This window comes from Betta splendens, chromosome 9 (genome assembly GCF_900634795.4).
Source record: "Betta splendens chromosome 9, fBetSpl5.4, whole genome shotgun sequence".
NCBI lineage: Eukaryota > Metazoa > Chordata > Actinopteri > Anabantiformes > Osphronemidae > Betta > Betta splendens.
Window position 1 is genome coordinate 10,838,809 of NC_040889.2, and position 10,488 is coordinate 10,849,296.

The 10,488-nt window shown below is 49.2% G+C and overlaps 1 long non-coding RNA gene across 1 annotated transcript in view; it reads left to right on the plus strand.

Annotated features, from left to right (window-relative positions):
* The window catches only part of LOC114861547 (uncharacterized), a 147,182-nt gene extending 143,583 nt beyond the window's left edge, over positions 1 to 3,599 (plus strand). Inside the window, exon 5 of the long non-coding RNA XR_003786821.2 lies at positions 3,334 to 3,599. This is a non-coding gene — a long non-coding RNA (uncharacterized LOC114861547). The remainder of the gene's footprint in view (positions 1 to 3,333) is intronic.
* Positions 3,600 to 10,488: the final 6,889 nt, after the last annotated feature.

Here is a 10,488-nt window from a genome sequence, read left to right on the forward strand (position 1 = left end):
TCACAGTATGCCCTGTTATCCGTCCCCGGCTAGAACTTACTATGCTGTTAAGTTTGCAGTTGAATCCACCCCAGCGCATAGAGGTCAGTGTGGTCAGTTCAGATTTATTCCAATACATATCATAACAAAAACACACAAACTTCTCCGTGGACTCCTGCAGCATAATAAACTTCTCTGCTGCTCATCTGCATTCTTGACCTGCTTTAATTTTTTTTCTCAAACATTTTGCTCAACACAGAACCTTTGACTTAACTCTCAAACTGGGGCTGCATTGAATAAAAACTCTGGTAAACTACAGCAAGACACTCATTCTAGGAAAGTGCCGCTCTGAGCTCAGTAAACAATCAGGGTGCCGACGTTCAGGTCAGTATGAAAGTCTTCGTGCTGAGTCAGCGTTCAGAATATGAACCCCTCCAGCCGGGACGGAGCAGAGCCTTGTACGATGCGGCGCTGCACTTGAGCAGCATTAAATTTTTCAAGGTGACAAATTGAAACAGAGGCACTTCAGTAAAGGATACAGCGGCTGAACGGGGCGCGGTGCGTGTCCCCTGCTAGCTATTTAATCCCCACAGATGTACTGCTTTAGTTTTTAAAAGGCCAACACGAGGCAGGCACTCCAGTGACTGATTTATCGACCCGGCCCGGGCGCTGCCTGCTTGTACTGGTGCATTTGCCCGGCCCTAAGTATCGTAGCACAGACAAGTAGAGAAACCCTCTCGCTGCACTCTGCTCTCCACTCCCCTCTTGTAATTCAAGAGCCAAGCAGCCATTAGCAGAGCGGGAGTGGAGGTATTCTCCACACGCCGCGTGCCTTCGAGTACTGTGCAATAATCTGCAGGATTTTATCGATTCTCCTCACCTTACGTTCTGACGCCGTTTACAGTATGTAGCTACGAGGCTGCGGACGGAGACAGGGAGTCAATTGACACAATAACTCCCGCAGCCCGCGTCGCGTACCGGCGCTCCACGCTGCCTCGCGCATTGAAGAATGAGCGTCGACGGCCGCATGGGAGCGAGGCCGTCCCTCCCCGAACGCAGGGGCTTTCTGCTCGGCACACGCACGCGCCGGGTGTTTTTCGTCAGCTGCAAACAGTCTGCTGCCAGTTTGTGAGCGGCGCCGGGGTGGGAGGAGGTGCGCAGCGGGAGCTGTGTTAGCAACAGGCAGCTAGCGCGCCGCAATTCTGCTCCTTCCCTCCCCGTGATTAGACCCTCTAAGCTATCTGACGGGGCCAGGGCGGGTATGGGCGCCTCCATCTGCAGCCTGTGAGAGGTGACGGTGGGAGCTGTGCATTTTGGAGGGAGCCTGTACAATTACACCAGCCGCTTTGCACCTGATGAAACCTTGCGCAACCGGTGGCGGGCTCAGTAGAACGCGAAGCCAACTGGTTTGTTGCAGGTTGTTGGGCCGCTGTGTTGGCTCTTGAGAAACTCCGGTGCCATCTCTGAGCATGCAATTACTGTAGGAGCACAGAGGGCATCTCTGTTTATGGCCCACTTCTGTAATAGGGCCATTTAACTACAGCGAATGATTCCAGTAATATCATCACCTGGACACAGATTATTTGTTTTCCACAATTAATGTCTGTTAGAAATTCACAGATTGTATAAAGACATCTTTAAATCAGAACGGCAGAAAGACTAATGACGTGCTTAAAGAAACTGTTCAAATGAGTTTTTATTGTTACTACATCAAGTGAAATAAAAGCAGCAGAGATTCAATAAAATGCTATTTAAGACCAGCTCCAGGGAGATGTGTCTCAATTGAGAAGTGCATGAGGAAAAAGGAAACTTTGCTGAAAGCGCAGACGCATAAACAATGCCTTTTTAAACCATTGTTACTTCCTCACAGCAGCCTTTGTCTCTCACTCCGCTCGCCTACGTTTAATCAGGTTACCTGATACTGAAGCTCTGGTCCCTTTTCTAAAAGCCGCTGTGTTCCCCGGTCGCCGTGCAGGATGACAGCCTATCTCTATTGTGCTAAGCCGGCTGTGCCACACATTTACTGAGAGCCGATAGCTCCTTCCATTTGCTAATGATAGTTTGTGCCCCGGCGTGAGAGCTGTTTGTAGCCGGTCTGCAGAGGAGAAGCATGTTTTATTAAAGAAGGAGGGCTTCGGGAACGGCAGAGAGGCTCGGAGTGTCCTGACGCCTATTCAGGAGTTTGGTGTGTGAATGCCTTATTTTGGAACAACTTGTAGACTTGAGATTTCGCCACCGTCTCCAGTACGTTTTGTCAGATGTGGCTGCGGTGGGATTGGGTGGTGCACAATGGGCCTGAGAGAGACTGAGAGTTTCCAGGTGCCTGAATGCAGTTGTCGCTGCCGCTCGGCTGTTTTCTTAGATGAGGAAATGCCAGATAAACCTGAATATGAAGGATTGTGTCTGCTGAAAAGCGCCGTGGTTCATTCTGAAATGGGTAATCACAAGCAAAGTTTGTTTACTGATACACATCAAAAGAAGCCAAAGCAAATAGGAGATTTACTGTCAGTAATGATCGCAGCACATCCCAAACAGGATGAGGCACCTTCCACATTTTGAACTCCTGAAATTAGTCACGCTATGTTTTGTTTATGGAAGAGATTCCAGCAGCTCATTTTCCACAAATCCAGATGATTTAAGGTGTGTTCACCTCCTAAATCAGTACCAGTACTTCACAAGCAGCAGCTCCAGCGGTGGTTAAATATGCAATTCTTTATTGTGTCACCGCTTAATAAAACTGTGTGTTTCTGCATGTTCATACACTATTCAACTTCAGCAGCACGGTAGTCGCTTCATCTCTGCCTCGCGAGGCCGTGTGTGCAGTCGATGCAGGGAAGTTGATCCAGTCCAATGCGCGCACACACACACACACACACACACACACACACACACACACACAAATTGACCAGAAAACACCCAGTCCCACTTGCCCCTCCTTCTTAAAAGCATTAATATCGCCGTCACCGTCACCCTGAGCGCAGGCCCCGCCCCCCTCCACCACCCTCTCTGGTATAACCACAGGGTTGGTTTCTCTATTGCAGCTGCTGCCCATTTATGGTTCAACTTGCTGAGAGAATAACAGGCTGCTAAGCTTCCAACCAGACCGCTAACCACAGTGCTAACACATCAGCTGTGGTGCAGACACGACCGCAGTCGACCATTAACCAGGCTGCCAGCCTCTGCTGGCTTGGCAGCTGCACGCAGGGTGTGTAAAGTGAGCCTGAGAGGCCTGCTGGGGGGGAACGTGCCGCACGGCTCGCTGTCTCCGAAGGGTGAAACTCCTCCATGCGTTAGATACAGATTTAGGCTCACGGTTATCAATAATGCTATCTATTCTTTGTTCGTCCTGCCCAGATCTCCAGAAGGAGAGTGGGGCTCTTCGTGCTCAAACCAACGCTCAAACCTCAGTTTCACACGCTGGCTGTTGCGCGGCTGCAGCTGGGTTTTCCGTGACCTGATCCTGATGAGAACCCAACAACGCGGCCGGGTATGAGGGATACTGCATGTGACCCAGAAACATGGAATGTAGTAGACGAGAGAGACAGGTTCCTCATGTTTCACTTCAGTCCTTTGATAGAGAAGAAACAGGAAAATCTCTTTTCCCTAAATAAAACCATGATTGGAAAAAAAGGAACCCGTGAATCTCCGTGTGATTCTTTTCTAATCTGCAAAGACTATGTCAGCGTGTGAAACTAATTTGACATTTTGCGCGGTTTCCGTTCACGACGGTGCCTGCACCAGCCCACTAGCACACTGTCCTCGAAGCCCCCCAGCCCCCCGGCCCCCCGGCCCCCCAGCCCGATCCCCATCTTTGAAGTGCCAGCGTGATTGAACTCTTTTATTTTTCCCCTGTCACTTGTTTCTCTCTGATTGAATGTGTTTTATCTATTCGTGCAGGGGGTGAGAAAGAGGAGGAAGGAGGGAGGGGTGAGTGGGAGGCGACGGGCGGCTACAAGTCGCCGTGATGAAAGGGGTCTTTTACACTTTTACTCTGCCCGTCTTTCCTGTTTTCAGCCGTTTGAGGCGTCTCATCAAACGGAGCTGAATAGTAGACGTGACACTATCGGTCTCTCCGCCGCCGCCTCCTCCTCCTCCTCTCTTCTCGGTATCTCACCCACACATCCTTCCATCCTTCTCCTCCCTTCCTACTGTATCTACCTTGATTCTCTGCTCTGTCTACCTGCAGCCACTTGTGTTCCTCCGCCCATTCACTCCCTCACAATGCCGTCAGCGGCCGTAAACAGAAGGCCACAGGACAGAAAACACGTCTAAACGGTGAACACTAAAAGTCCCATTGTAGATTTCTCCCTCACTGTGGTTGTAGGACGCTCGGTTTATTGACGGCCAGACAGGTCAGACACAAAAACACCGCAGGTGAAATTCTCCTCGTTCGCGGAGAAGATTCTCACAGACTCACGTCCAGAGAGAACGTCTGAGTTGAAATTAGTTAAACAATCAATGAATCAGGCGCTGCGTCTCTGGTCTTATTAAGTAGCAGTAGAGCTGAATTGCTGGACACTGCAACACCCCCCACCTCAGATCTGTTGCCACTGGCATCCCACCTCGCATATTAATAGCAGCTCTGCTAATAATATCCCAGGAAGCAGATTTTTCTTCTCGCTTGCCTTTGTGCGGAGTTTAGTTGGATTTGGAGAATCGCTGCCCTCCTATAGCCTCCTCTATATGTGTCCGCTTCATTTCTGACGGACGAGTGAGCGCCGCATCATTTTATTGAAATAAATAAAACCCAGGCCTTGTTCCACCGTGGCTCTGTGAGACTACACCTACGCCACACCAACAAAGAGAAACCAGTGAAAGCGCTGCGTTCCAGTCTGAGGTAATGGGTCACCTTCAGGGCTGGGCATCGCTGCAACCTGTGTAGTTTCTTGCTTTTGTCAGAATGTTTGATATGTTGTAATATCCCGCAGATATATTGGCAGTGAGAATGATAATAATACCAGTAGTCAGAATAGGTGCAATCGCCCAGGCCTCTAGGGGAATAAGGGGATGCTTGCGGAGGTGGAGGTTTGATGTTAAAAAAAAAAAAAAAAAGGATCGGAGCAGAAAACTAGTGGGTAGTCGAGGAAAGAGAAGGTGGTAAAAGCTGAGCGGCAGAGAGAAGGAAAATGCCGGCAATCGGTGTGAAAGAAAGATAGGGTTAGGAGATGTGTTTAAAAGGGTGCTCAGGAGATGGATAAGGGGAGGAGTGGAATGAGAGAGGGCGAGAGATAATGAGAGGGAGAGCGCGAGAGCGAGGGGAATGAGAAGATAGAGACGATTTCCTATTCCGTCAGACGCACTGTGGCTCATTCATTATATTCCCCAGGCAATTACCCAGGCCACCTGCTTTGTCTCTCCCCTCATTGTTTCCATCTCTCTGTGTCTGTATCTCTCTCTCTGTCTTTCACTCGATCTCGGTCTGTCATTCTCTCCATGGCTCCTTCACCGTTCCTGTGTGATCTTTGCTGTTTTGCCAACTATTTCCCCTCACTCCTCTGTTTTTTTGGTTTCCTTCCCTGCATTGTCTTTACCCTCCTGCTTTCCTTGTTTAATGTGAAAACACTGACAGATTGGTGTGTGTGTGTGTGTGTGTGTGTGTGTGTGTGTGTGTGTGTGTGTGTGTGTGTGTGTGTGTGTGTGTGTGTGTGTGTGTGTGTGTGTGTGTGTGTGTGTGTGATGTTCAGCCAGTCCTAATGAGCTCAGCCTTGCATTTAGCAGGATGCCAGGTCTCGACTCTCTGCTGCTTTAGTCTTGGAATTCGCTGGATGACTTTACGGGTTCAAGTCCAGATCTGCACAATTTCACCACTTTGCTTTTTAATGTCTTCACTCCAAGCCACAAAATTACCCAAAATTGCACTGATTGTTGCAAAAATGCTTTTGCTCCCATTATTTAAAGCTTCATTTTTGTCACATCTCCATTGTTTTATCCATAGTTAGTTTTACTCAACTAAATGTAGCATATTATAATATTTTTCAATTTGTCAGGTTTTCAGGGAGCCTACTTGTGGATTGGGTCACAGTTGACAGGACTTTTCCAAACGTGGAGTAAAACAGGAGACAAAACAAGCTTTTTTTCCAGCTATTTCTAGTTCATTACTCGTTTCTCAGTTCTATACCAGCCTTCTTGTTGTTACCCCAGTGATAAACATCTTATAATTGTGATTTTAACTGACTATAATCATGGCCGCTGTAAAAGGAGAAGTCATGGATATTAAAGACACATCAGCTCTCGCTCCCCTCCACCATCGGCCGCATCGCATCCCAGCTCGTGCAGCCGTGCTGGTCCCGTCGCTGTGGTTTGGAGCATGATGAACAGGATTGTCCGCCTAAAGGTCGGGTGTCAAGTCCCAGCTGCCCGACGCCCAGCAGGAGTCTTCAGCTGGAACGGGTGGGTTTTTGGCGACAGGACAGCCGAGGTGTCATTAGGACACAGTGGGCTCTAATATTAGACCTCATTACTGCTCTCTGATGGATCAACCCAAATTACATCCTGGCAACAGTCGCATCTGCCTGCAAGGACAATAACAACTGGAGAACTCGCTGTCTCCCGTCGCACTCGCCCCTCTTTCTCCCTCCACCTGTGTGTTGTTCAAAATGAAGGCATTAAACGCCATTATAGAGTAAATAATATGTTGACAAGGAAGCCGGAATAATTGCGGCCACTTTACCAGACTAACATCATTATAATGCACAATTTCAAATTCAGGTTTTCTCCTTTTCCACATCGTTCCCCTCGTCTGTACACGATGACTCTCTTTCATCTCGGCTTTTGCTGTTGGAAGAGACACAGCTGACATTAAACATGCTACATGCGGAAACTCCTCATGAATATTTCACTGTGAAATTAGGTGCGATGCCTTATTCTAATGCTGGCTTATAAATAAATGCATTTAAGCCACTGAAAACAGTGAGGGACAATCGCCTTCCTACTAGGATTTGCTCTAAATATTTGGAGTTATGCTGGATTGTTCCTCCAGAACCTTCAAACGTAGTACGTGTGTTAATCCTCGTCATGGATGTTTCCATTCATAAGCTTTAATTAAACTCCACCAATTTCAAATGTACATAGAAAAAGCTCTCTGCGGACTATTTAAATGACACAATCACTCTATTCCTATTGTGATCTGTGCTTATTAACAGGGTTCATAAATAGACATTCTAACATTTACAAGCGCGCCTGCGGCAAGCTGTGGCCGCCCACGTGCAGAGCAGATTTCATAGATAGGCGGGAGTGTTTCATTCGTCATATGTCAGGCGAGCTGTGCGGCAGTGGTTCAGGTGCTATAGGAGATGCAGCGACCCTTTCCCCAATGCGAGCCTATAGACTGGCCTCAGCCCACTCAGGGATCAGCCTGTGCCTCCAGGGTTTAGTCGGGCGCAGAGGGTGCTGGTGGCGGGACCATGATGTCACACAGTAACCGATCGATCCCGAAACGGACATGCTTCAAACCTCATCATCGTCTGAATCACCTTGTAGTAGAGTGGCATCCTTGTGGTGGGTGATATGAGTGTTGGCATTCTCTCTCCACGCTATAATACACGGAAAATTAGTGCAGGTGAGAACGGGGAAACGCCCGCTGCTTTAGTGCGGTCAGTGAAGAGGCCCTCTCCTCCTGAGCCCTTATTTTCAAAAGAAAATGAAGTGAAAACAACACTTCCACCGCTTCCCTTTGCTCTCATTTGTAGAAATCCCCCACTGCAACAAAAGAGCACCTCCCCCAAAGCGTTCATGATGGAGGATTTGGAGGCTAATGAATTGTTTTCCCTCCCCTGGTTTCCCCAGTGATGGAGTTCTACATTGTTATGGTCGGTGTGGTAGAAATGAAAGACGATGAATTGAGGTTGCGTTTACCTTCAAATGCACAGATGTGTGGAGTACGGAGGTTTGGGTTTAATAAATGCTGCTGTTGCTGGGTCTGACGTGGTTCACTTTGGGATTTAGCGATCGGCAAACTCACAGCTGGTTTTGGGTGGATGGGTGATGTCATGATGCTGATCCTGAGAGAGAGAGCGAAACGTAGCCTGTAACCTGTGCTCATACTGTACTGATGCATTTGTGTCCAGACAGATTGAGTCTGGTGCAGCTAGTACAGCAGGCAAATCCAGTGGCGTGACATTTTATTATGCCTCTAATTAAATGATGAGCCTGTGCCTTTCCTCTAATGGCTAAAGTGACACATTGACCCTGATGCTGGACCAGATGGGGCGCTGGGCAGAGCAGGAAGGTGAGAAGCATCAATACTACGTATGAGGACCCTGAATCGCTCACTGCAGGACCTCATCTGTCCGAGGACGGGGGTAATCCAGGCTTTCTGTGGCCTGGAACGATGCTAAGATCAAGTCAGTGACAGTTTCATGGCCGGTGTAGATCTGCTCCACCACCGGCCCAGAGCTTTCATTCATCCAGGCCACAGAATTGCTACCGGCCCTTCGGGCCGGGGGCGGCGCAAACCCAGTTTTATAGGCAGCATTAGTGAAAGTGCGATACTTTATGTAAGCGGGCCACATCTTTTTATAGGCAGCATCATTAAAACCCAGCTTACATAAGGCCCTCCTCTGCTGGGCAGCTGATAAAGGTGGGACGAGTGCCAAAAAAAGCCAAAGAAAAGACTGCCCCCCCCCCCCCCCCCCCCCCCCCCCTCCACGCCCCACACCCCCAGCCCGACACTCACCGGCTGAACCACACATGCACCATGGGATCCTGTTACCATAGTTACAGCTGGCAACAGCGCCGCTCGAGCCCTGGCAACCCACCACCCACCAGCATCTCCACCGTTATTTCTTGCCTCCTCTCTGTCTTCTGCTCCTTTTTCTCCCTGTTCTGTTTCCATCCGTGGTTTTGGCTTCGGAGGCCCCTCCCACCTCCACCAGCCACCCCACGCTGCCGCAGCTCCCTCTGTTCTTCCTCAGTCTCTCTGAGGTGTTTTACTGTAGTGTTGATTTCAGGAGCCGCTTTCCCCCTCAGTCTCATTGGGCTCATTAGTGTCCTTTACTGAGGCTCCGTCTGTGCTGAGCGCACACTCGCCTGCGTGCCTGCGCACCGTGCATGTATGTTTGTCTATGGGCATGCATACGGGTGCATGCAGCTGTGTGTGTGTGTGTGTGTGTGTGTGTGTGTGTGTATGTGTGTTGGAGTGTGTTCTCTTCTCATGCAGGCCTGAGCAGCCCATAATTACAGGAGCTTCAGGCTGATGCTGGTGTTTGATTACAGTGATCAAGGGCCAAGTTATGGAGACTAAAAGTGCCATCACCTAGTGTCAGCGTGGTGTGTGTGTGTGTGTGTGTGTGTGTGTGTGTGTGTGTGTGTGTGTGTGTGTGTGTGTGTGTGTGTGTGTTGCAATGCAGAAGAGTTTTGTCAAGAGTTCACAATTGGAACAAATACAATCGTGAAATCATCCCGTTCGTCAGTGACATCGCTGAAATATTTTCATATTTTCATAGTCTCTCATTCATGTTTACACACGTTTTGAGCGTATGTCTGCTTAGTTCTGTATATGTGTGTGTGTGTGAGGGGGGGGGGGTGGTTTGTGCCTTTGCGAGCAAAAGCTGTGTAGAAAAACAGCGCAAGTAAAATATTCATGTCAGAAGTTCACATTAAGAGGAGCAAAGTAAACCGGTGGGAAATGAAACCCCTTCCGTGTGAATTACGAGCATGTGAGCGCTTCCTCCGCTAACTTTTGGCTTCCATTAAGCCAAATGTATGTCATCGTCTGCAGCTTAGTAGAGAACGATGGGCGTGTGATGTCCCTGCTTCTATCACTGTGCACTAAATCCCGGCGGAGACTGTTTATTGAGTGTTAGGTGCGAGCATAGACGTTGATTGGCGGCCATATATAAAAGATGGTGCATAATGTAGTGCATCCCCTCCGACGGCAGCGGCTGGTTCATAAAACATGAGGCCGGGGATGAAATATTAAAAGGAGGCATAAAGGATATAGGAGCCGTGTCTCCCGAGGGGTTCCCTCCATACGTGTGCACACGTGAGACACTTGTCCGAGCTCAAACCAGGAGCCTGTTATCAAATGTCAGGCAGCGGCTCAGAGGCGAGCGTTCGAACGCTGTTGTGGAGTAATGCTCAGTGACACGGAGCCTGCTAGGTCCCAGTCGTGCCTTTCCCACAGAGCCTGACGCTTTAAACGTGGCGGCCGCGGGTTTTCCCGACGCGTCATCGTCTCGCTGTGTCGTCGGCGATGCCTCCTTAAACGGCTGCAGATAGCGTGAAGGAGAGGCGTTATCGCATCACTCAGCATTGTCCTGTTTTTTTTTTTTTTCCCAGGGTGATTTAATGATAACAAAGAGAAGAATGAAATGTAAAGCAAGGCGACTCATTTGCCGCCATCCTCTGGACCTGAACGCGGAGGAGAGGGAGCTTTCCACATTCCCCCGCCTGTCAAAGCCTATACCTCTCTCCTCTAACAGGGGCACCGGAGAGGACAGGCAGCATCTGCTGTCAAAACCAAATTATCTTCTGTCAACAAAAGCGGGAGGGAGATCTGGGGCTGCAGCC